Source organism: Ailuropoda melanoleuca, chromosome 15 (assembly GCF_002007445.2).
Source record: "Ailuropoda melanoleuca isolate Jingjing chromosome 15, ASM200744v2, whole genome shotgun sequence".
Taxonomy (NCBI): Eukaryota; Metazoa; Chordata; class Mammalia; order Carnivora; family Ursidae; genus Ailuropoda; species Ailuropoda melanoleuca.
Genome location: NC_048232.1, coordinates 75,164,684 through 75,187,624, shown reverse-complemented (window position 1 = coordinate 75,187,624; position 22,941 = coordinate 75,164,684). Strand labels below are relative to the sequence as shown.

Genomic DNA, 22,941 nt, shown 5'->3' with positions numbered 1-22,941 from the left:
CACACACACGGAAAGTGCCTCTGCGTTTGGACTTTTAACCTCTGTTCCCTCACGCGTGCGCACACACACACGGAAAGTGCCTCTGCGTTTGGACTTTTAACCTGTTCCCTCACGCGTGCGCACACACACACGGAAAGTGCCTCTGCGTTTGGACTTTTAGCCTCTGTTCCCTCACGCGTGCGCGCACACACACGAAAAGTGCCTCTGCGTTTGGACTTTTAACCTCTGTTCCCTCACGCGTGCGCGCACACACACGGAAAGTGCCTCTGCGTTTGGACTTTTAACCTCTGTTCCCTCACGCGTGCGCACACACACACGGAAAGTGCCTCTGCGTTTGGACTTGTCACATCTTGAGAAGATGAAGACCCCATGAGTGGTCTTCTGTAGACACCAGTGGTTAAAGGCACGGAGAAGCTGGTTTGTTTTCCAGCTCTTCCAAAGCCACACAGGCAGGAGAACAGCCAGCGTGTGGGCCCTGCGTAGCCTGCACGCTCCCCTCACGGGATGCGGGAGCCTTGAGGTGGGAGCTCGCGGACGTTTGCATGCAGGTTCCTGCAGAGACGGCTCTCGGCCACGGGTCAGGGGCAAGCGGTACCGCTCCTTCCTGCCTGTGGCGGCAGTGGCCAGCAGAATCGCGCCGGGTCCCCACTGTCTCTCGTGGCCTCCCAGCTGGAGCAGAGAATGTCCCTCCCGTGTGGGGCGCCCCTGCTCTGAGCCTGGTGCTGTAAACAGCCTTCTTCCCTGCAGCTGGTACAGTTGCCCAAGGCTGCAGTGCGGCTTCAAAACGTCAGACTTCCATGATCCAGAGTCTCAGACACTGCGGAAGGTCTGCTCGTGAACATTGTTACATGCAAGGAGAAGGAGCACACGGTCCTCGGCCCCTGCTGCCACGCTTCTCCTGGTCCGTCCCTCCGTAGAGGGGCCGGCCTGTGGGGTTCACGGTTCTACAGACACTCTGTCGGGACACGCACTCGTGTTTCCTTTTTACATTTTTCTTAACCAGGATCACGGCTGACTCAGTGAAGCCCTAGTAAGAGCTTTCATATTCCTAACCGGGAATTAAAATTTCATGTTCAGCGTGAAAGCTTCTGGCCTCCAGTCGGTCCAGAGGTCCCCCTGATTTGGGGCACCCAGAGGCTCCTTGGACAGGGCCAGGCTCCGCCCGGCACGAGCGAGGGTTTGGAGACACTCAGCTCTGTGAATGTGGGAGCACTTCCCGCTGTGTGGAGCCGGACTCCAGCCTGTGTGTGTGGTTCTCTGGTAGAATGTGAGTCATGCAGGGACTGTGTAAGCACACACTGAGGGTGTAATTCAAATGCAGTGGGCACGTTTTCAGCCAGAAACTCAAGTTCTGAGTCGAGGGCTAACAAGACTTACCTGTTGAGCATCATAGAAATAATTAAGGCAGGGTCCTCTTAAAGAGTGTTTTTCTTTACCAGGTTAGGGGAAATTAGAGTCTGAAGTTTTTCAAAATAATCTGAAAGGAGCTGTGTGTTATTTAAGCCACTTGTCAGCTGCCACAGGTACAGAAACCACCACACGTTAGTAAGTGGACAGGCCACCGTGTGAGCTCTGTGTTCGTCCTCTGAGCCGGTCTCGTTTGTGAGGTGGGAAGCAGCACGATGTGGTATTTGGTGCCCACTCTGTGCCTTCAGCAAGGTGCCGTTCCCAAGGGACCTGCATCTCCTGAATCAGGGAGACCAAAGGGGAGGCAAAGCCAGACTCCACCCGGCCCCCCGCCCCGGGGTTCTGGCAGCAAGGGCTGGAGGGGAACAGAGGCAGCTGGCCCCTGAGGCTGGAGGTTCAGGCGTCATGGCGGGTCAGCAGCAGGCCTGGTGACGAGTGCTGGTGTCATGATCCTGCCGGGGCCCCTCCTGGTCCGTCACAGCCCAGAGGCAGTGGCCTCCAGCAGCTGTATTACCTCAGTTTTGTTCGTAGAATTCAGGGGTTTAAGCACAACATCCAGACTCATTCTTTGACCCACTCATTTGAAGATATCTGGCAACACGAAGTCAGGGTCGCCTTTGGCCGATTTAGAAGACGGTGTGTGGGGGGCTCTGGGTGACGCTGCTGCTCTCCCGTCCGTGGGCGGACACTTGGTCTTGCTCCTGGTTACCTGCTTTTCCTTTTCCATGTAAGCAGCTTCGGCAGCAAGACTGTTAGAACTCACCTGCTTGTGTAAAAAGACTAAGTTTCACACTCATCTGCCTCAGTGTGTCTTTCCCTTGAGAGTTTGTCCTTCATAGTGCAATGATTTTATCCAATTCTAACCAGCACTCAGGCACCTAAAAACTTCGTACTTTGAGACAGACTACCTGTACTGCTTTTCTTCATTTTCTCATTTAAGGGGAGCATCGTAAAGCCTGTCCGCAGTACAGATCCACATAAACTTACACTTTGCCCATGGTAGAGAAGTGGTTCCTTCGCACGTTTCTCTTCAAACAGACTATGGAGAGAGGAAACTTTTTATTAATGTCTATTTCTCTGTTAAACCCAGAAGCCACAGATCTTGGATTTAACATCAAAGTTTATTCTTGTTGCTATGTGGGTGTTAAAATGTCAGAATACTGGAACATTTGTTATCTGTCTAAAGATAGTCTTCCAACAAATTAGAAATAAGGATAATAAACCACAGGAATCTGGAAATGAGTCACACAAAGTCTGCTCTTCTTCTCTGAGAAGAATTCATATCACTTCCTGGTAAGATACCACTAATGAGGTCTGCGAGTTTCATTAAGTGCTTCATTCTCTTTTAACTGCAAGGCTTTTCCTTCTGAATAAAAAACTGAGCTCATTTCAAGTCTGTAATCCATACTTTTGTCTTTTTCGAGTACCGAAAGCATCTGCAAGGATTCATCTGTGAGCCTGTGTTTGTCCTGCGCCTTTCCTGAGGGCAGACCCAGCTCAGGACCAGGTGGGGGGGGGGGTGTACACTGACAGGGGCTAGCGAGAGTTTATTTTTGCAAGGTGCAGTTCCTGTTGGTGGCAAGACAAGGGGAGAGACAAAAGCAAACCCCCAGAACAGCAGCATGGGCCACCGAGCCTCGCCTGGGAACCCCTTTTTTTGGACAAAGTTCTAAGAAACTGGATTATCTGATTTTTTCGGTTGCTGACACATCAGAACCACAAGGTTACAAAATCAAAAGGGAATCAGAGAGCCAGGAGTTTCTGTGATTTCCTCCCTGTGGCACCTCAGCCCCCTACACCCCCTGCGCGCGCTGCCCCCTTACCTGTGTGTGCCCCTCCCCCGTGCGCGCGCTCTTACCTGTGTGCGCATCTCCCCCCCGTGCGCGCGTTGCCTCTTACCTGTGTGCGCACCTCCCCCCGTGCGCGCGTTGCCTCTTACCTGTGTGCGCACCTCCCCCCCCGTGCGCGCGTTGCCTCTTACCTGTGTGCGCACCTCCCCCCGTGCGCGCGCTCTTACCTGTGTGCGCACCTCCCCCCCCGTGCGCGCGCTGTCTCTTACCTGTGTGCGCACCTCCCCCCGTGCGCGCGTTGCCTCTTACCTGTGTGCGCACCTCCCTCGTGCGCGCGCTGCCCCCTTACCTGTGTGCGCACCTCCCCCCGCGCGCGCGCTGCCCCCTTACCTGTGTGCGCACCTCCCCCCCGTGCGCGCGCCCCTCCTGTGGTCGTTCCTTACTGGTCCTGGTGGATTTGGTGGCCGACCCGCCTCCATCCGGTGAGGAGTCCGCGGAGGGGAGCGGTTGTGTGGGAAGCCGGGCTCCGCGGAAGGAAGGGGGCCTGGGTCGGGGCGAGGACTCCGCGTGGAGCGCCAGGTGCGCACTTGGCGGCTCTGGCATCTCGGGGAGGAAGGGCTCCTTGCGTCCGGGTCAGGCTCGGCCGTCAGCTGTTGCGCCTCCTGGTGCGCGCAACCCGGGCGCCCTCTGCCGGGACCTGTGCCTCAGCTTCGATGATCGGCAGTTTATCTCCCGGCAGGTTAATGCAGAAAATAGCCATGAGGGGTTGTTAGGCCTCTTAGATCTGCTGCATTTGCTTCCAAGAATTCTAAGTGTGTTGGGGGTGCCTCTGCAGTTTTCTGTACCTCGTTTAATCGTAGACCCTACGACTGGGGGAGGGATGAAGGGGAGACACTAGCCTATTCCAGGCATAAGTAATCAAACAAACAGTTTTGTTTAAATTGAAGCCACAGCTGCTTCCTTATCAGTTAGACCAGGCATTGGCACACTGTAGCTCGGGGGCCAGATCTGTTCCACTGCCTCTTTGTAAGTAAAGTTTTATCAGCACAGAGCCTTGCCCATTTGTTTATGAATTGTCGTGGCTGTTTTTGCACAGGGTGGCGGAGCTGAGGCTGTGGCCGGGAAGCCTGAAATAGTAGTATCTGGCCCTTCAGAGAAAAGGCTTCCTACCCTGAGTTAGGCAGTACCTGGCTGTCACGTCAGAGGCATTTGTCAGCGTTGTGCGTGCCAGCAAGCCGCCTGGGTGCAGACACTGAGCTCTCAGGTAGGCATTCCCACAAGGGGAGCTTGAGGCCTGGCAGGGGGCAGAGAGCCGGGCAGGAAGGCAGTGTCGGCTTGTTTTCACCACCTTGGCATCTGGCCCTTACTCGAGTCTTCAAGCAGGAACAGCTTCTGAGAGCGTTTTAGATGTGTGCCCTTCTCGTGAGGCATGCTCGCTCTTTCACAAGAAACAGGCTCGGCGGCTTGGGTGGCTGGTTCATTGTCTTCCTTCTCTCGCCGTGTGGCGCCCCTGGAGCAGTGGCTCTCGTCTCGCAGAGCCCCATTCAGCAGGTGAGGTCAGGGGTGTGCCTATGGGACGTGCACCTTGGGACCCCCAGAGAGAGGACAGGGCAGTGGTCACTGCCGGACATGGCTGCCCCCTGCCATCCTCGCTGCTTGGGTGCTGGCCTTTGGAACCCCTGAGAGCCTGCTGCAGTAATCTGTGACTTGCATTCAAGTTGCGTGGCAGGGATGGGTGGAAATATCTCCTACGAAAACTCTTTTTCTCGAAATTTTAAGATTTCATTACCTCCTCCCACCCCTTACTTGGCCTTTAAAGAAAAACAAGTTTACTCAGCAAACCTGTTTCTCTTCTTCACGTGGTTGAATTTAAGGTGTTTTAATGATGTGGCCGGCCAGGTCTTCGTGGGATCAACAGATAAATGCGGTCACCGGCCATCCTGCTCTCTGGCACGTGACCCCATGGTAAACTGTAGCTGAGGCAAGAGCACGTTAGTCGTTACAGAATTATAAAAAGGACCACCCCGGTGGAAGAGAAAGCCAGGGCAGGTGTCTGTTGTGAGTCATTCAGATGATTTTAAGAAGAGAACCTGCAGTGAGCCAGCCTCTGCCTTCCTCCAGGGGGAGATAGATCCATCATGGTGAACGTCTTCCCTCCAGAAGGAGAAATGTACCTGTTAGAAGGTCCCAGTCCCACGGGTTTGTTGTTCATTCTTGTCCTGGGCCTTCTCGTTAAGAGGCTTTCCTGGGTATCAGCTGTGTGTTGTGGGATGGCCCTTTGCAGTTCAGTGGAGATAAAGAATGAGCATGGACTGTTTCACGAGGAGTTAGGTGTGTCCGGTCTGGAGAATTGCGGCAGACAGGGCCCTTGAAATAAATGGGGAGACTCTCCTGGTAGCTTGTTTGCTGTTGCGTGGTCACACTGCTCAAATCTGGTGGAAAGCCAGCGTCCTGTGTTCTCAAGTATATCTGAGCATTCACTGAGTATGGAACCCAAGGAAAAATGCAGTCTCTCAGATGTGGGCTGCAGGAGACCCCAGAGCCTTTGACAAGAAAGGAATGGTTGCTGGAAGCAAAACCAAAGAAGAGCTCAATGAGGCAGTTTGTCCTTTGGATTTTGAAAGTAAATGGCTTGCCCTGACGGGACCAAAAGAAATGTGCCTTCTTTACTCTTTCTGTCCCATTTTTGTTCTTTTGTTCCATTGTCCTTTCAGAAGGGGACGAAAGGTTGTGGAGAAGAGCTTGGGTCAGGCTTGCCTGGTGCAGCCCCGAGCCCTGGGCACCCTCTGTAGACACGGGGGCCCTTCCCAGGCTCCTGGCGAGAACAGGACAGTTTCCCTGAGTCCACCTGCTCGCGGCTCCCCACCCCCAGGAGTCTCTGTGTCCTGAGTGTGCAGCCCGCAGCCACCCGTGAGCCGCACAGAGCTGTCAGACTGCAGAGACTGGTGCCGTGGCCGAGGCAGGGACTCGCTTTGTCAGCGTCTCCCTTCCCAGCCGCTAGCAGCTCGGTGCCCAGAGTTCACGTGAGCTCCGCACAGGGATGCTTCCTGGCTCGGACCACACTGCTGTGGCATGCTGAATGTTGTTGGGTTTTTTAAAAATTACACAGATTTATTCACACACAGTTCTGGGGGTCGGAAGTCTGATATCAAGGTGTGGGCAGGGCTGGTTCCTCCTGTTTTCTCTGTTTCCAGCCTCCCCACTGAGCTGCCGGCCGCTTCACTCTGACCTGTTTCAATGGTCCCCTCTCCTTATTAAACTTGGTCAGACATACACAACACAACTTGTCATTTCAGGAATTTCACAGTTCAGTGGCCATACCAGGGACTGTCCCCGCCCAGTGCTGACTCCCCATTAGCCCTCCACCCGGCCCAGTAACCTAGCCTGCTTTCTGTCTCTATGAATGTGCCTCTTCCAGATACTTCACGTTTAGTGCGCTAGTACGTCTCTGTCCTTGTGCGTCTGACTTTCCTAACGTTTTAAGGTTCACCCATGTTGTGAAGTGTGAGACTCTTTTTATAGCTGAACAATATTCATTGTGCAACGTACTGTCGGCCCCACATTGTGCTTATCCATTTGTACTGTGATATCACTAGGTTATTTCCACCTTCTGGCTGTTGTGAATGTTGCCCTGCATTGTCTGTCTGAGTCCCTGTTTCAATTCCCGTGGGCAGACCTAGGAATGGAATCACAGGCTCGTGTGACGATTCCGTGTTTAACGTTTGAGGAACTTCCGAGCTGTTTTCCACAGCAGCTGCACCATTTACGTTCCCACCAGCAGGGCATGAGGCTTGCTGTTCTGCTAAATTTCGTCAACACTTTCTTTTTTCTGGTTTTTCTAGCTGCCACGCAAATGGGTGCGAAGTTATATCTCATGGTTTGGTTTGCATTTCTCTAATGATTAATGATGTGAAGCATCTTTTCATATACTTCTGAGCCATCTGTGTATCTTCTTTGGGAAATGTGTTTTCGAGTCTTTTGCCCATTTTTAAAGTTGGGTATTTGTCATTGAATTCTAGGCACTCTTTATATATTGTGGGTGCTAGACCATTATCAGATGTGTGACTTGCAGGTATTTTCTTTTATACTGCGAGGCATCTTTTCATTCTCTCCATAGTGTCCTTTGAAGTAGAAAAGGTTTTAATTTTGATGAAGTCCAATTTACGTAGATTTTTTTTTCTTGGATTGTGTATGCTTTTGGTGTCACATCAAGAAGCCCTGGCCTAATCAAGGTCACAAAATGTTTCCTTCTGAGAGTATTATAGTTTCAGCTCTTATATTTGGATCTTTACTCCATTTTGAGTTAATTTTTGTAGATGAATTAGGGAAAGGTCCAGCTTTATCCTTTGCGTGTGAACACCCAGCTCTCCCAACACTGGATGGTCTTGGCACCCTTGCTCAAAATCAGTGGGCCATTTGCAAGGGTCTTTTTCTAGGCTCTGTTTTGTTCCGCTCATCTTCTGTCTGTCTGCATGGCAACACCACACTGTTCTGATTACCACAGCTTTGTGGTAAGTTTTAAAGCTTACTCCATGGGAACTTACTTCGTGGGAAGTGTGAGTCCTCCAACCCTGTCCTTGCGTTTTAATATTGTTCTGGCTATTTTGGGTCCTTTTGAGTTTCATGACTTTTACGATGGGTGTTTTCTTTCCTACAGAAAAGAAAAATGTTTAATGATTTAGGATAAATACATCAGATGAAAACAGGCGTGACTTAGGCAAAGCTGTGTCTTCTAGACTCTCTCATGTTAGGGAAGGCCTTCTGACCTGCCTTTTGTTTCTTAAGTCTGCCTCTAATTGGTTTTGTAAAAATCTCCACTCCCAGGGAGTTCATTAGAAAAGGTGTTCGGTGATGAATTGCATTGAGTTCACTGGGAGCTGGTGTTGGGAGGGGAGGAACTCGAGAGACAGCCCACAGTTCCTTCACCTGTGTGCCGGCACCGAGTCAGAGCCCCCTTCCTCAGGAGGGCACAGCCCAGCCACAGCAAGGAACACCCCGGAACTTCCCCAAAAGTGCTGAAGACCTACCTCAGGCTGGGTTGTATTCAGACAGGGTGCCAGTTCCTGGGAGAGGTGTTGGCGGGGTGCAGCCCCAGTTACAGAAGCCCCTAGGTCTGCCTATGCCCCCCAAAACTTGTGAGGGCCCCCCAAAACTTGTAAGGGTGAGGAGGGCCCAGGAGTGACGGGCAGGATGAAGGACATCTCTCTCTTTGTCCCTTTCACAGTGAGACAAATATTACAAAACCCTTTAGAGACTGCCGTCTGGTTCACATAGGATTGGGGTGCAAGGGGTCAGTAAGACAGAGAAGGTGTGACACTTTAAGAAGTGCCTGGAAAGACACAGCCCTGAAAAATTGCACATGTTCCGCCCTTGGCTGTTCCATGGAGCCTGAAATCATTGGTGTCAGCGAGGCCTTGAGAAGATCTTGTGTCGCTGGAGGCTGCAGTGTGTGAGACGTGAGATTTGTTCAGGCTTTTGCTGCAGGTTCAGAGAAAACATTCCTTCTTCCCTCCCCCAAAGGGAAGTTGGAAAGGTGAATTTGAAGGTCAAAGCACAGAGCAGAGGCAACCATTATGCAGAGAACAGGAGGAACTAAAAGCCTGAGTGGGAGAGCGGGGGCAGGACCCCTGAGCCCCGCCTGCTGGCTTCCTCCTTGTTCTGGGCACATGCAGCGGGAGGGACCCCCAGCGGCCCCAGAGAGTGGTCGAAGGAAGACTGTTCTTGGCACAAGCCTCGTGGGGTGTGGACGCAGACACGTCTGCCGGTGCTCTCTGGTTCCCTTTGGGCAGTAATGACCAGAGAACTTCAGCACCACCGCGTTCCTGCCATAGGGGTTCTGTGCGCACACCCTGAAGTTCCTACCCACGCGTGCGCCTTGCCGCTGGGGCTCATACCTGCGTGTGTGTGCACACGCTCTGGGGCTCGTACCTGCGGGTGTGCGTGTGCGCTGGGGCTTGTACCTGTGTGTGTGTGCACGCGCGCTGGGGCTCGTACCTGCGTGTGTGTGCACGCGCGCTGGGGCTCGTACCTGCGGGTGTGCATGTGCGCTGGGCTCGTACCTGCGTGTGTGTGCACGCGCTGGGCTCGTACCTGCGGGTGTGTGCCTGCGCGCTGGGGCTCGTACCTGCGGGTGTGTGCGCACGCTCTGCAGCTCGTACGTGCGTGTGTGTGCACGCGCTCTGGGGCTCGTACCTGCGGGTGCGTGCGCGCTGGGACTCGTACCTGCATGTGTGCACGTGCTGGGGCTCGTACCTGCGGGTGTGCGTGTGCGCTGGGCTCGTACCTGCGGGTGTGTGCACGCGCTGGGCTCGTACCTGCGGGTGTGTGCCTGCGCGCTGGGGCTCGTACCTGCGGGTGTGTGCGCGCACTCTGCGGCTCGTACGTGCGTGTGTGTGCACGCGCTCTGGGGCTCGTACCTGCGGGTGCGTGCGCGCTCTGCGGCTCCTACCTGCCGGTGTGTGCCAAGCACTGGCAGGTTGTGTTACCCTCCAGGTCAGACCCTCTGCACCTGCCTGGCCAACAGGGGCTGTTCCCGCTCGTTGAACATTCATGGGACGCAGTGGTCAGAGCAGAGTGCAGGACGGATGTGCCCTGCTGGCTGTGGGGCGTGAGCGTGCCAGCACTTAAGGTGAACCACGAGGATGCTCTGGAAAGCACTGAGAAGGATGAAAAGGGCCCAGCCCACTGCCCACTTCACAGGTGACCTGGGGGTGTGCAAGGGTCTGGGCCAGATGTGGGCTGCATGGCTAGACCCCCCCAGGGAAGTGCAAGGCTGCCTGAAGGCTACATGTCCAAACAGGACGCCTGAGCCATGCATTCTCAGGAATCTCTGCCTTGTTGGGCTGGGGCGTTTTCTTGCTCTCTTCTCCCGAGTAACTCAGCCTTCAGTGCTCTGGGCGACGCTGATGAGCACGTCCCTGAGTGAAGACTCATCAGTTCCCTGAGGGCTCTTTTCTCGTACTGATGAGGACTTGGGATCTCACGGCCCGTCTGAAATTTTATAAATGTCTTACCCCATCCATTTGGGAGCAATATTTCAAATCCTGGTGTTCACCTTTTCATCCATGAAGGAATATCACGTTAAAACATAAGTTTACTGTGTGCCCTTTCCCGTAGCCTGGGGTGGCCCTCTTCCCCCTGGCCCTGCACAGCTGCCTGTCAGGGAGAGCCAGACCCACTGCCGTGGCAGGATTATCAGATGGGGTTGTGACACCTTCATCCACCGACTCTTCCAGACAACCCTCATCCCCACAGCCATGCCTAGACAGTGAGGCTCCGTGCGGCTCCTGGACTCCCCAGATGGCCCAGCGGTCAACAGTGTAGCCTGGAGACCCGCTCAGAGGGGACACCAACCCCCAGGGCCTCCCCACCCAGACCTGGGGTATCTCCTCAGAGGTCACGCCGCATGGGGACTCAGGAAAGCCCACCACGTGCACATGGTCTCTCGGTATTGGGCCACACAGCTCTCCAGGGAAGGCCCTCCCTTAATGGGTCCTTGGTGTGACTGCTGTTCAGACCACCACCTTGGGCAAGCTGCCACTCTGAACCCTACCTCCTTGTCTTCAAAACAGAAAGCTTTAACCACACCTGCCTCTCAGGGCTGCAGTGCCCTGGTGCCTGGAAAGCCAGCTGGCCATCCTGGGACAGGCATACCTACCCTTGGGAGGAAGACTGCCCTGGAGTCCCTGCACCTGTGTTTGGGCCTCTGGGAAGGGCCCTGGTTGGGGCAAGAAGCAGGCCAGCAGACAGCCGAGTTTCAGGAGATAATCTGCAAATTGGACCTCTGAGGGGGCTTCAGTATTCTCTCTACACAGCCATGAAGGAGAGACTGAGACATGCAGGAGAGACTGAGACTGCCCCAAGAGCACAGGCGTGCTTAAGGAAGACGTGAGAGCCACACAGAAAGTAAGACCTGGAGCAAGGCCCCACAATATACACACAGCGTCACCGGCTGGCTAAGCCTGAGGCATGCGGAGTGTCCGGGTGCCACTCGCGCTCGGGGAAGCAAGAGCCATCAGTGGAATTTGCCACCGAGTGGACACAGCGGATCCCAAGGCAGCTGCCTTTCTGTCAATATCTTTAAGAACTAAGGGAAACAGTGTGTTTCAGAATTTAAAGGGAAATATGATGAGAATGACATGCAGGTGGAATCTCAACAAAGATAGAAATTATTTTAAAACAAAAGGAAATTCTAGAGTTGGAAAGTGCATACTTGTAACTGAAATGAAAAGCTCATTGAAGGGGCCCAACCCCACACGTGAGATTGGAGGCGACCCCACATGCAGCCGCAGGGCTTTCTGAACGAATTGTGATGTGTCTGAAATCCTCTCTCTCTAGGTGGACGGGTGATTGAGGCTGCTGGCACATCAGCGTCCAGAGCTTAATTTGGAAATAATTGCTAGTTTCTCGATCTGAATCTGTCTGAACTTGGTGGTTGAACACCAGACGCCTGCCAACATGGCCTCCAGGGGAGTGCAGCAGGGGTGGAGGCGCTCCTGGTGCAGGGATGGAGGTGTGCATGCAGCAGGGGTGAGGCACGGGGGCACAGCAGGGGTGGAGGTGTGCATGTAGCAGGGGTGAGGCATGGCACAGCAGGGGTGGAGGCGTGCATGCAGCAGGGGTGAGGCATGAGGGCACAGCAGGGGTGGAGGTGTGCATGCAGTGGCACGAGGCATGGGCATGCAACAGGGGCGAAGGCGCTCCCAGTGCAGGGATGGAGGTGTGCATGTGGCAGGGGTGAGGCGTGCACACAAAAGGGGTAGAGGGGCTCCCTCAGCAGCTGTGAAGGTGTTGTGTGTGCAGCAGGGGTGAAGGTGGGTGGGGCTCAGGCAGGGTCTGGAGGTAGCCCCGCAGGAGGCGCAGGGCTTGGGGCGTGTGCTACCCACCTCATGCCAGGCTTGCTGCTCCCGCCATCAGCCTTCCTGCTGGCAGATCCTCCCCCCACCCCCCCGCCCCGGGAGCCAAGCCTTGCTCTTCCCTGGGCCTGCTTTACCACCTGGCGGACAAGGCACCAGGGGCTGAATTGCAAGAAAATGTGGGAGCTGTGCACTTAAGCAAACTTCCCTGCTCCTGCCTTATCTTGGACAGCAGTGGCCAGGTCCCAGTAGGATGTGTGGCTCAGAACCACGGCCGGCTCCGAGAGGCAAAGGCCAGGCTGCTGGCACAGTGCTTCCCATGCACGCCCAGACCCACGCCGGGCACGAAGGGCTGAGAGGGGTGTCTGAGGTCGGGCCCTCGGAGTTTGGTGTAAGCACAAAGTAGGAAATGGTTTTTACTTTACACCAAATTAGTTCATGTTGTAATGTGTCGAGCTTCCTTGAACAGGGCGGGAAAACACCTGAAGATTTCTCTAATGTGCAGAGCGGATTTTAGAGCTAAGGCTGGTAACTCATGTTATCTTGAGCACCTGTATTTTCTGGATAAAAAAATGAAGGGCTGTTGTTAAGAAGTTTCCAGGATGTTCTTGTCGGCCAGACGCACCTGCAACCTCCAGCACCACCCTTGTCAGTTCGTGGAGCTGCAGGGCCAGCAGGGTGGGAAGGACCGTGAGTATCAGGAGCTGCCCCGTCGACTGTGGCAAAGACCTGATGTGCGGCTGGAGGAGCCGGTCCTGGGTCACCCTGCGGTGGGTAGAAAGCTCCTGAAACGCGTGGGAGCACAGCATTTGGAGAGGCATTGTCAGCAGGACTCCCTTCTCTGTTACACAGCCCCCCAGGGAGGCTCACACCCACCCGGCCCGTGCAGAGCCGAGTGCCCTGACCGTCCTCTCCTGCGGCAGCTGTGGCCGGTGGCCCTGCTCTCCGTGGGAAAGCTGCCCGGGTGGTGCCCTTGAGCCTCGGGCCGTTGTCATGGCAGGCCCGGCATGGCCACACGGGGTGGGGGCAGCCCCGGAGCCCTTCTGATTTAGAGCCAGGTCTGTCCTCCCGGGATCCTGAGTCCGGAGGCTGGCAGGGGATCGCACACCACACGGGAGTGTTGTCAGCGTCAGTGGCTGGCCACAAGCGTCTCACACCTGGGCTGTGTTTGGGAATGGTGCACTGGAAGCATCTGGGGGGTGGCAGGGGAGCACATGTGCAGGAGGCCAGGACCTAGCCAGCACGGGACAGAGGTCAGAGGGCATGTGGGGGTCGTGTGGAGAGCTGGAGGATGTCAGGCGTGAGAATGCTGTTCCGGGCACTAGAGGCTGTCTGGGGGTGCAGCCAGGGAGGCTGCGGCCCATGTGGATGGAGGGAGACGCTGGTGTGATGCCCAGGGCCCGCTTGGCCATTCAGGGGTTAGTGGGGACCTGTGAGGAGTGGTGCGTCCGGGGTGTCCTTTTCATCAGCTCTGACTCGCTGTCGGCACACTCGCACCATCAGTGCAGGCTGTGGACATCTTAGCGCGCTCCGGAAGGTTCTCTCAGAAAGGACTGCCGGCCTCCCTCAGAGCCTGGGCCCCATCCTGGGCCGCGGTGAGCCTACCCGTGTCCGCGCCAGCGCCTGGTGTCCTGGGTTCCTCTTCGTGTCCCCCGCGGAGCATGTCGTAGCTGCTACCCTCGCAGCTCTGTGGGGTGTCTGCGCGAGCCCCGTGCTTACTGTTGCTCTTTTTTGCCTTTTTACTGAGTTGTGAGAGTTCTTTCAAACTCCAGAAACATGTCCCTCACCAGATCTGTGTGCCTGACAGACACACTGTGAGCGTTTCCTCTTAGTTCCTTGTTAGTACCTTAATTTTCTTTTTTTTTTTTTAAAGATTTTATTTATTTATTCGACAAAGAGAGAGACAGCCAGCGAGAGAGGGAACACAAGCAGGGGGAGTGGGAGAGGAAGAAGCAGGCTCATAGCAGAGGAGCCTGACGTGGGGCTCGATCCCACAACGCCGGGATCACGCCCTGAGCCGAAGGCAGACGTTTAACCGCTGTGCCACCCAGGCGCCCCAGTCCCTTAATTTTCTTGTCTGATCTTTCAAAGAGGTGACTTTTTCAATTTTGATGAAATCCACTGTGTTAATATTTCCTTTTTATTTTGCAGATTTTTGATCTATTTTATAAAATTTGCCTGTCCTCCGCTTGCAACCATTTTCCTATGTGTGTCTTCTAGAAGTTTTATGATTCTGGCTCTTGCATTTAGGTCCATCATGTACGTGGTGTGAGGTCAGGGTTGGTCTGTTGGCCTTAGATCCTGGGGCCTCGCCAGACCTTCTGTGTGGAGTCCAACTTTTGCAAATACTCTTCCATCCGTGTGTCTGTCGTCCTGGGTAGAATTGCGCAGTGCCGAGCCGTCACGGGTATGGGCTCTGCTGTCGTGATCCCAATCCAGAGACAGGCTCTCAGGCTTTCACCCGCAAACAAGATGTTGGCCCTTAGCAGCTTGAGTTCATTCCCTTCTGTTCTTGGTGTTCTGAGATGTTGTACCCTGACTAGATGTTGGATTTTGTCAAATGCTTTTTCTGTATCTATTAAAATGATCATGTAATTTTTCCCCTGATTTTCAGATGTTAAACCAAGCTCAAAAGTGTAGCATAAACACCTCGTGGTCAAGGGGGGGGCGGTGTGTGTCTGGATTGGATTGCTGATAATCTGTGAAGGACCCGTGCATCTCTGTCCACAAGGGGGCATTGTGGTCAAGGGGGGGGGGTGTCTGGATTGGATTGCTGATAATCTGTGAAGGACCCGTGCATCTCTGTCCACAGGGGGCATTGCCGTCAAGAGGGGGGTGTGTGTGTCTGGATTGGATTGCTGATAATCTGTGAAGGACTCGTGCATCTCTGTCCACAGGGGGCATTGCTCTGTGGTTTACTTGTGGGGTTTTGTTGGTTTTGGCATCAAGTTAAAGCTGACCTTTTGAGATGGGTTGAAATATTCTCCCCCTCCTTTATTTTATGAAGGAGTTTATGTGAGATTGGTGTTCTTTCTTACTTTAATGGTTGTTAGTATAAACCAATGATAGTTTTAAATTATGAATTCCAGTGTTTAATTGGTATGGAGATGTTTGGATTTCTGTTCTTAATTGGCATCTCTCAAGGGATTTGTCTGTTTTATCTGAGTCATTGAACTTATTGGCATAAACATGTTAATAATCCCCTTTCTCCCTCATTAACATCTGTGGCTGACATTCGGCCCATTCTGCTGGGGGCCTGGGGTCTCTTTGCTGCCAGACGCCCTCTTTTCAGAGGTGACCATGGTCCCAAATCAGCCTTTGCTGTGTGTTTCCTTCTACTTATCTCACGGGTCTGCAGCACTAAAGGACGGATTGGATTGCTCTGCCCACAGACACTTAGCTCCAGCCAACAGAAGTATACCATGAACCTTAAATGCAAGCCAGAATATAGTCGGGAATGTTTTAGTAGTTGTAGTAAAAAGGTGTAGAGAAGTGGATGAATTTAATTATAATAATATATTTTATTTAATCCAACATACACAAAATATTATTTCAACGTGCGATCAGTAGAAAAACATCAGTGAGCTGTTATAACATTCTTTTTTCCTACCAAGTCTTCAGAATCCAGTGTGTATGCCCGCCAGGCCCAGCTCCCGCACCCGTAGCCCGCGAGCTTGGGGCCCGGGCATCAGGTGTTCAGCTGCAGCTACCAGAAGATGCCTTTGCTAAGTAGGAGGTGCAGACAGGAAGCTCAGGGTTTGCTTTGCAAAAGTTCCTGATTAGCATTATGAAACCGGTTTTTTCTGACAGTCAAGGAAGTAATGGAGCACACTGGTGGGGACTGGTGTGTGGGTTTGCTAGAAAATGCTGGCGTTCAGGGGACCTTCTGTGGTGTCTGGGGTGGGGAGCCCCTGGATTCCAGGACCCTCAGAGCCCCTCCCAAAGCACCGAAACCCTCATGTGCAGAAAGCAAGGCACGTGGTCCCTGATCCCGAGAGCCGGACAGGCCACCTCGGGGTGTTGCTGCAGCCGTGGCCTCGGGTTTGTGTCTCAGTCGCCTGCTGGTCCAATTTCTGTCTCTAGAGATGAGAATTGCTGTCTTTAGGATTTTGTGTAGCTGCCTTCTTTCCGTGAAAGCCACCAGTGTCTGTCAGCGTCGAGGCTGTACCTGAGCGGCTGGGGAGAGGCCCCCTGCACTCTGTTCCACGGTGTCTGTCACTTGTGTTGAATAACTTTTGGGTGGCTTGCAGTTTTCTCTTGAGCATAAGGCTGCTTTAATGTTCACAGACAGGTTTTGCGTGGACGTACGTTTTTATTTCCCCGGGATACCCGGAGTGGAAAGTCTGAGCACCTGCCCCGCTGTTTGCAAGGTGGGTGGGTGTTCACTGTCCCTTCCACGGTGTCTAAGATTTCATTCAGTTGGTGTCAGTCTTTAATTTCAGCATTCGTGAGGCTGTATTGTGTGTCATTACAAATTTCCCTGCCCCTGGCGTCCACTTCACTCCACGCCAGTAGCACCCAGCCCAGGTGTAGGACTACCAGGAATGCCTAAACATTTCCAGACATCCCCCTGGAAGTATTACCTTATGTGGGAAAGGGGTCTTCGTAGATGGGACTAAGGATCTCCTGAGAGGAGACTACCCTGGGTGGTGCAGGCAGGCCCTAAGAGGGAGGCAGAGGCAGGAGGCACCAGGCCATGCTAGGAAGAGGTAGAGAGGGCCAGAGTGGAGCATGCAGGCCACGCAGCTGCTGGGAAGATGTACGTCCTCCCCAGACCGACCCACCCAGTCGTTAACAAGCCCAGTCAGTACCACAGCAGGCTTTGTAGAGAAGGTGACCAACGCATTCTGAAGTGTGTTGGAGATGCGAAGATTCAGAGCGGCCAAAGTGCATCCGGACAAGAGCAGACCCCAAGGCCGTGCGGTGTCGGCACGTGTACAGACACACAGACCACTGACCTTTTACGGAAGTGCTCGGTGGGGGAGACAGCACTGGGACACCCGCACGTCCATCCCCGTGCAGTGAAATGGAACTCGAAAAACCTCACCGTTTATAAAAAGTTAATTTAAAATGGACCCTAGAAGTAAATGTGAAACTTAAAACTATAAAACTTATGGAAGAAAACAGAAAAAAATCTTTGTGACCTTGGGTTAGGGAAAAGCCGTGGGGTAAGACACACTAGAATCACAGACCCTGAGAAGAACGGTGGAGCCGTTGGGCTTCATCAGCCTTGCGGATATCCGCGAAAGATGAACCGGGAGGAGACTGGGAGGCCTGTTTGCAGATCACGTCCAGTGAAGGCCTCGTGCAGCAGGAGAGCTCCGTGGAGCTTTCTGGAGTCTCAGAAAACAAACATCCCAGTAAAAGGGGGACTGGTGACTTGAACACATGCTTCATCGGGTCAGGTGCCTGGATGGCAAATTAGCACAGCCCCATGGGTCGTTAGAAAGATGGGAAGTGCACGGTGAGACACACAGCTGTTCGCACGTCCGAAGTGAAAAAGGCCGCGGTGCTCAGTGTTTGCGGGGAAGTGGCCAGCCGGAGCACAGGAAGAACCCCCGTGGGAGACAGTAGAGCTGTTTTGTGGAAGCTGCTGTGCGCCTGCTGTTACCAGACCCCGTCCCCGCAGGGGTGCTCACCGCAGAGACGGCGCGCACACCGGGCCCCCCGCAGGCGTGTCCGCAGGCACGTGGAAGAGCAAGGGTAGTTTTACCGAGTGCAGGAAACAGAGAGGAGGAGCACGTGCTGTGTGACCCTGTTTGCGGAGAATCTAGGAAATGCAGACCAGCATTTGTGACAGAAAGCAAACCAGCGGTGCCTGGGATGGAGGTGGGGAGGTGGCCGGGGCACGGGGAAGCCTGCAGCTGCAGCTAGCTCAGAACCTTGAGTGTGGCGTGTGGCTCGGGGTGCACACGTAGGTGGAGTTTATCGAGCTGTATAAATATGTGCAGCTGGAGGCATGGCATACTTCAATAACTAACAAAGTCCCGTAACCAAGGGGAGATGTCAGTGGGCAGCCAGATGCATGGCCTGGAGCTTGGGGGCAGTTCAGGGTCTGGGGGTGGCCCGTGGAGCAGAGCTCTGAGTGCCCCACACTGGAGATGAAGTGTGTGCCTGTCATGGTGGGATGTTTGTGTCCCAACGTGACAGAGTTGGGGGACCTTTGGGAGGTGACTGGGTTAGAGGAGGTCATGAGGGTGAGGCCCCTGTGATAGGACCAGTGCCCTCGTCAGACAAGACACCAGGGCTCACGGAAGAAGGAGGCTCCCTGAGCTCGGATGCCAGCATCCAGAGCCATGTGCGTCTGCCATCCCAGCCCCGTCTGTGGTGCCATCACAGCAGCCCGTGCCCACAGAGATGGTGCCAATGAGCGGGGCTCATGTGTATCAAACCACACAAAACGCTGAGCCTCCAAGCCTGGGAGCCAAGTCTATGTTGGTTGTTAAAATCGGTGGGCGTCACTAGCGCACGTCCTGGTCATTGGACAGGGGGATCTGGTCTGGGTAGCACCTTGGGCCTTCCTGTGGCCCCTGGGCTTGGAGGTGTGGGGGGTCCTGGGTGCGCAGGCAGGAGGCTGCGACCATGTCCCAGTGTGGGGACCTCAGCCCCTGGGGCTCCTCCGACCTGGCCTGGCTTCTCCCCGGGGCTCTGCCTGCTAAGGGTCTGCGTGGGAGGCCACTCTGCTGGGCCTGCCCTTGAGGCTACCTGCCTGGGCCCAGTGAGAGTTGGGGCGTGCACATGTGTGTGGTGCAGGGACTGTCAGAGTGGAAGGCTCTGCCCGCTGTGCCTGGGGCTGGGAGAGGCAGGAGTGTTTGGGGCCCCCTGGAGACCCCTTCCATCCTGGGTGCTGCCACCCTTCTCCCCCTTCCCTGCCTCAGTCTGACCCAGACGGTCAGTGCAGGAGTTGTGATGGCTGAGGGGAGGAGGCCTGGTCCCACCTGTTGTCTTCCCAAATCCCTCCCACCCCCAGAATGTCGAGGCAAAGAGCCCTGCTTCCTGGTGTCCAGCTGTGGCCACCAGCAGCAAGAGCCTCTTCGGCCCAGACCAGGGGCTGTGGCCGCCAGCAGCACTGACACCAGAGAAGCTGGGAGGCCCTCTCTGCCTGTCACGGGGCTAGTCTGGAGGCCTCAGCTCGTGGGGGCAGCAAAGGCAGAAAAGCAGCCTTGCCCGGGAACCAGCCCCCGAGTCCTGCTGACCAGCTGATGCAGGGCCTGGCGTGGTTGAATCGGGGGTCGGGCTGGGTGGTCTGCCCTGGCCTCTCAGCCACATGATGTAAGTGCTGAGAACAGCGCAGACTGGCCATCCGTGGAGGAAAGGCTGGTTTTCTTCCAAGACCATTTTGGTCAAGACGTCCTATAATGAGTCCCAGGAAACTTCAGAGGCAGGATACGCTCACAAAGCCTAGGTCACCTCCTCCCTGTGCTGCGGCACGGGGCACCAAAGGGAGACCCAGCTGACGGCCTCTGCTAGCTTCCTGCTCACCCGCTGGGTTCTGGGGGACAAGGAGGGGACACCAGTGCCGAGGGAATGGTCACTGGCCTTCCTTGTCCCCCACGGTCCCAACTCACTGCCCACTGGGCCCCCTTCCCTGTACACTCCACACAGCATCAAATTAAAACACAGGATTTGTTCTCAGTCTAAAGGGCGTCTAGAACTGAAGACGGGTGGATTTCTAAAAGGCTGTCAAACACTCAAGCTCTGTCCTGCCGGCCTAACTGCCTCCTGACCTCTGGTCTCCCGTGGGCTGCATGGCGGGTCAGCAGTGCCAGGAACAGTGCCCATGTACACATCCTCATCCCCGTTCTGGCCTCGTTTCTTCACAAGTTGCCAAAGAGAAAACTCCACAAGTGGGTTTCACCTGTGGCCAGAATCGTCCCCACGGAGAGACGTGAGGCTTGCAAGGGAGCAGGGGACGTGTCGGCAGGAAGCTTGTGCCTCGGGGTCTCTCCGAGGCAGGTGGGTCTCTCCGCACTGGCCCGTCTGCCCTGTTGGGTCTTCACGTTGGGCAGAGCGACTGGAGGTGTGCAGGGGCTGCCACCACTCGCGGTGTGTGCACGTATGCGTGCACCGCTGTGTCTCCATCCAGGAAATGTGTGCCTTCGAGTTTGTTTTGTAAACAGATGCCCTCTCCCAGGCTTCATTAAGCCTGGAAAAAACATGTAAAATTGAGAACATTTAGTTGTCCAAAAATTAACATACCACGAAATTGACTGTTTTTCCCTTTTTGGGGTACAGCTGTGAGTTACTGCACGTGCACAGATTTGTGTAACCAACCCAACCTGACTCGTTTGTGTACGTGGTGATAAATGTCTGGATGCGTGCTTCACTCTGCTTGCCCCTCCTCCCCGGGAAAATGCAAATTATGAAACTGTCAGACAGGCAACCACTGGTGTGTCCCACGAAGAGGAAGCCCAGTGACCTACGTGACGGACATTCAGTTCCCAAGAATTGCCAACAGCCCCCGATGTGGCGTGGACGTCTGTGGGCTGAAGTGAGGGGTCTCAGAACCATGGAGCCTCAAGGCAAACACAGGTGACACCTTTCCCACTGGTCATCACGCAAGCTGAGGGCTCTGCCGGGGGAAACGGTATCAAAGCAGAAGCATGGGAGAGAGGGACGCTGCTCTGTGGCCGTGTGTGAGGAGGCGGGCCTGTCCTCCGTGGCACCGTGTCACTGGGCCATTGAAACCACATCCAGATACACTTGATGCTTGGACAACATGGGGTTTCAGGGTGCCGACCCTCTGCAGAAAAATCCATGGGTGACTTCTGACTCCCCAAAAACTTAACTGCTAATAGTCTACTCTTGACCAGAAGCCTTATCAACAGCATAATTTCAATTAACACATGTATTATCTACTGTATTCCTCCAATAAAATAAGCCAGAGAAAAGAAAACGTTGCTAAGAAAATCATAAGGAAACACGTTTATGGCACTGTTGTATTTATTTATAAAAATCCATATGTAAGTGGAGCTGTGCAGTTCACAACTGTGTTATGCGATCTAGCTGTGCTCTCAGAACTCGAAGAAATGCTTCCCAGGCACAAGGGATGAAGGGCGCATTCGCACTTTGCTCCAAGCTGCAGCGTTCCATCCACCAGCTTTCAGGCGCCGGGTCCCGTGATGCGCTCATAGCCACACAGTGAGGGAGAAACTGTCCGAGATTCTGGATCCAGCTTGGAACTGAGTATCTGGCATCTTCTCATGGACATCACATGCTCATGCCCTGCCCATGACCTGCCTCTGGCATAGGTCCAGATTTTATCATTTAGGAGGAATAAACCAAGTAAAGAAATGCCTGGGTGTGGAACCCCTGGGCCCAGCTCTCCACCAGCCAGGCTTGTTGACATGTAACACCTTTCTATCACCATTTGTTTTCATTAGGGAGACAGAGCTCCCTCTCCACCCTCTGGCCTCAAGTTGTCAGCATAGCCCACTGTCACTCAGACAGAAACCCCTGGCTCCCATGGACCGGACCGGGGCCTATCCCAGGCGGGGTAGCCCCACTTGGTGGGCAGACTGCTATGGGTGCCATCGCTGCACACATAGGACCTTCTAAGGCCTGTGGGAGCGGGTGGTCCCCGGAGAGCAGGAGACAGGAGCATTCTAGGGTGTGACTTGGGACGCTCAAGGTAAAAGAAGTCCCTGAAGAAGGACCAACTGGAGGTCAGGGAAGACCGTGGGAGGAGAGATCAGAGAGGACATCCTGCGCCTGTGCGTGCCGAGCACGGAGATGCTGCCCCCAAGAAGCCCTAACACAGACGTGTGAGGATTGCAGGTGGCAGAGCGGCTCATGGTTTGTGTGGACACACCATGGTACACACCGTGCAATGTTTTTCCCAAAGGAAAAAGCCTGGAGGGAACACACCATAAATGTAATAGTATATTTATCTGGGTGGTACAATTAGGGATGGTTTTAGTTTTTTCTGCATGATGTTTTATATTTTGTATTAGTGAACATATATTAATCTTGTACACAGAAAACATTTTCAGAAAACAGTTAATGATTCCATTCATAAAACTTTTGAGTGTTTTCTTTATAAACTAAAGAAATTGCACTGATTATAAAAGTATAAATATATACATACATTTTTCTCAAATTTTTTTCCTTAAAATGTTTTCTCAAGGTGGAGCTACCTTTTTCTCCGACTGTAATCTTGCTTTTTTGTTGATGTTTAAGAAATCCAGGGGCGCCTGGGTGGCACAGCGGTTAAGCGTCTGCCTTCAGCTCAGGGCGTGGTCCCGGCGTTGTGGGATCGAGCCCCACGTCAGGCTCTTCTGCTATGAGCCTGCTTCTTCCTCTCCCACTCCCCCCACTTGTGTTCCCTCTCTCGCTGGCTGTCTCTATCTCTATCGAATAAATAAATAAAATCTTTAAAAAAAAAAAGAAAAGAAATCCAGACAATGCAGCAAATAAATCCTGTATGATCTCAGCAGTCATTGGAGCTGGTACATTTCCTCCGTACATGTTCTATGGAATTGTTCCAGTGTTCTTGTATTTCTAAGTGCACCTCACTTTAGGTGGGGTAGGGGCCGGCAAGTGGAGCTCTGCGCCCAGCAGTGGTTATCGGTTACAGACCCAACAGGAAGAGAAGCGCCTTGCAGGTGGGTACTGCTTTTCTAACCCAGCTCCTGGACGGAAGGTTTCCTGCGGCCCCGGCAACACCCCAGCCAATGAGAGACGGCCATAGCTCAGCCAATGAGAGGTGGACATAGCCCAGCCAATGAGAGATTGTCAAAGCCCAGCCAATGAGAGGCGACCACAGCCTAGCCAATGGGAGGTGGCCACAGCTCAGCCAACGAGAAGCCACTATACTTCCAGCTCCCCCTTTACCCCAATGGACTTTCTGTTTACAACAGTCCCGCCCACCCACGCCACCTATAAAAGGA

The 22,941-nt window shown here is 54.0% G+C and overlaps 1 protein-coding gene and 1 long non-coding RNA gene across 11 annotated transcripts in view; one reads left to right on the top strand and one right to left on the bottom strand.

Moving 5' to 3' along the window:
* Positions 1-304, bottom strand: part of LOC117796478 — a 513-nt gene extending 209 nt beyond the window's left edge. The window contains exons 1-2 of the long non-coding RNA XR_004621010.1: positions 286-304; positions 40-101 (exon numbers count right to left, since the gene is read on the bottom strand). This is a non-coding gene — a long non-coding RNA (uncharacterized LOC117796478). The remainder of the gene's footprint in view (positions 1-39; positions 102-285) is intronic.
* The window catches only part of B3GNTL1 (UDP-GlcNAc:betaGal beta-1,3-N-acetylglucosaminyltransferase like 1), a 108,313-nt gene that overhangs the window by 55,055 nt on the left and 30,317 nt on the right, over positions 1-22,941 (top strand). The gene's annotated exons all lie outside the window — the stretch shown is intronic.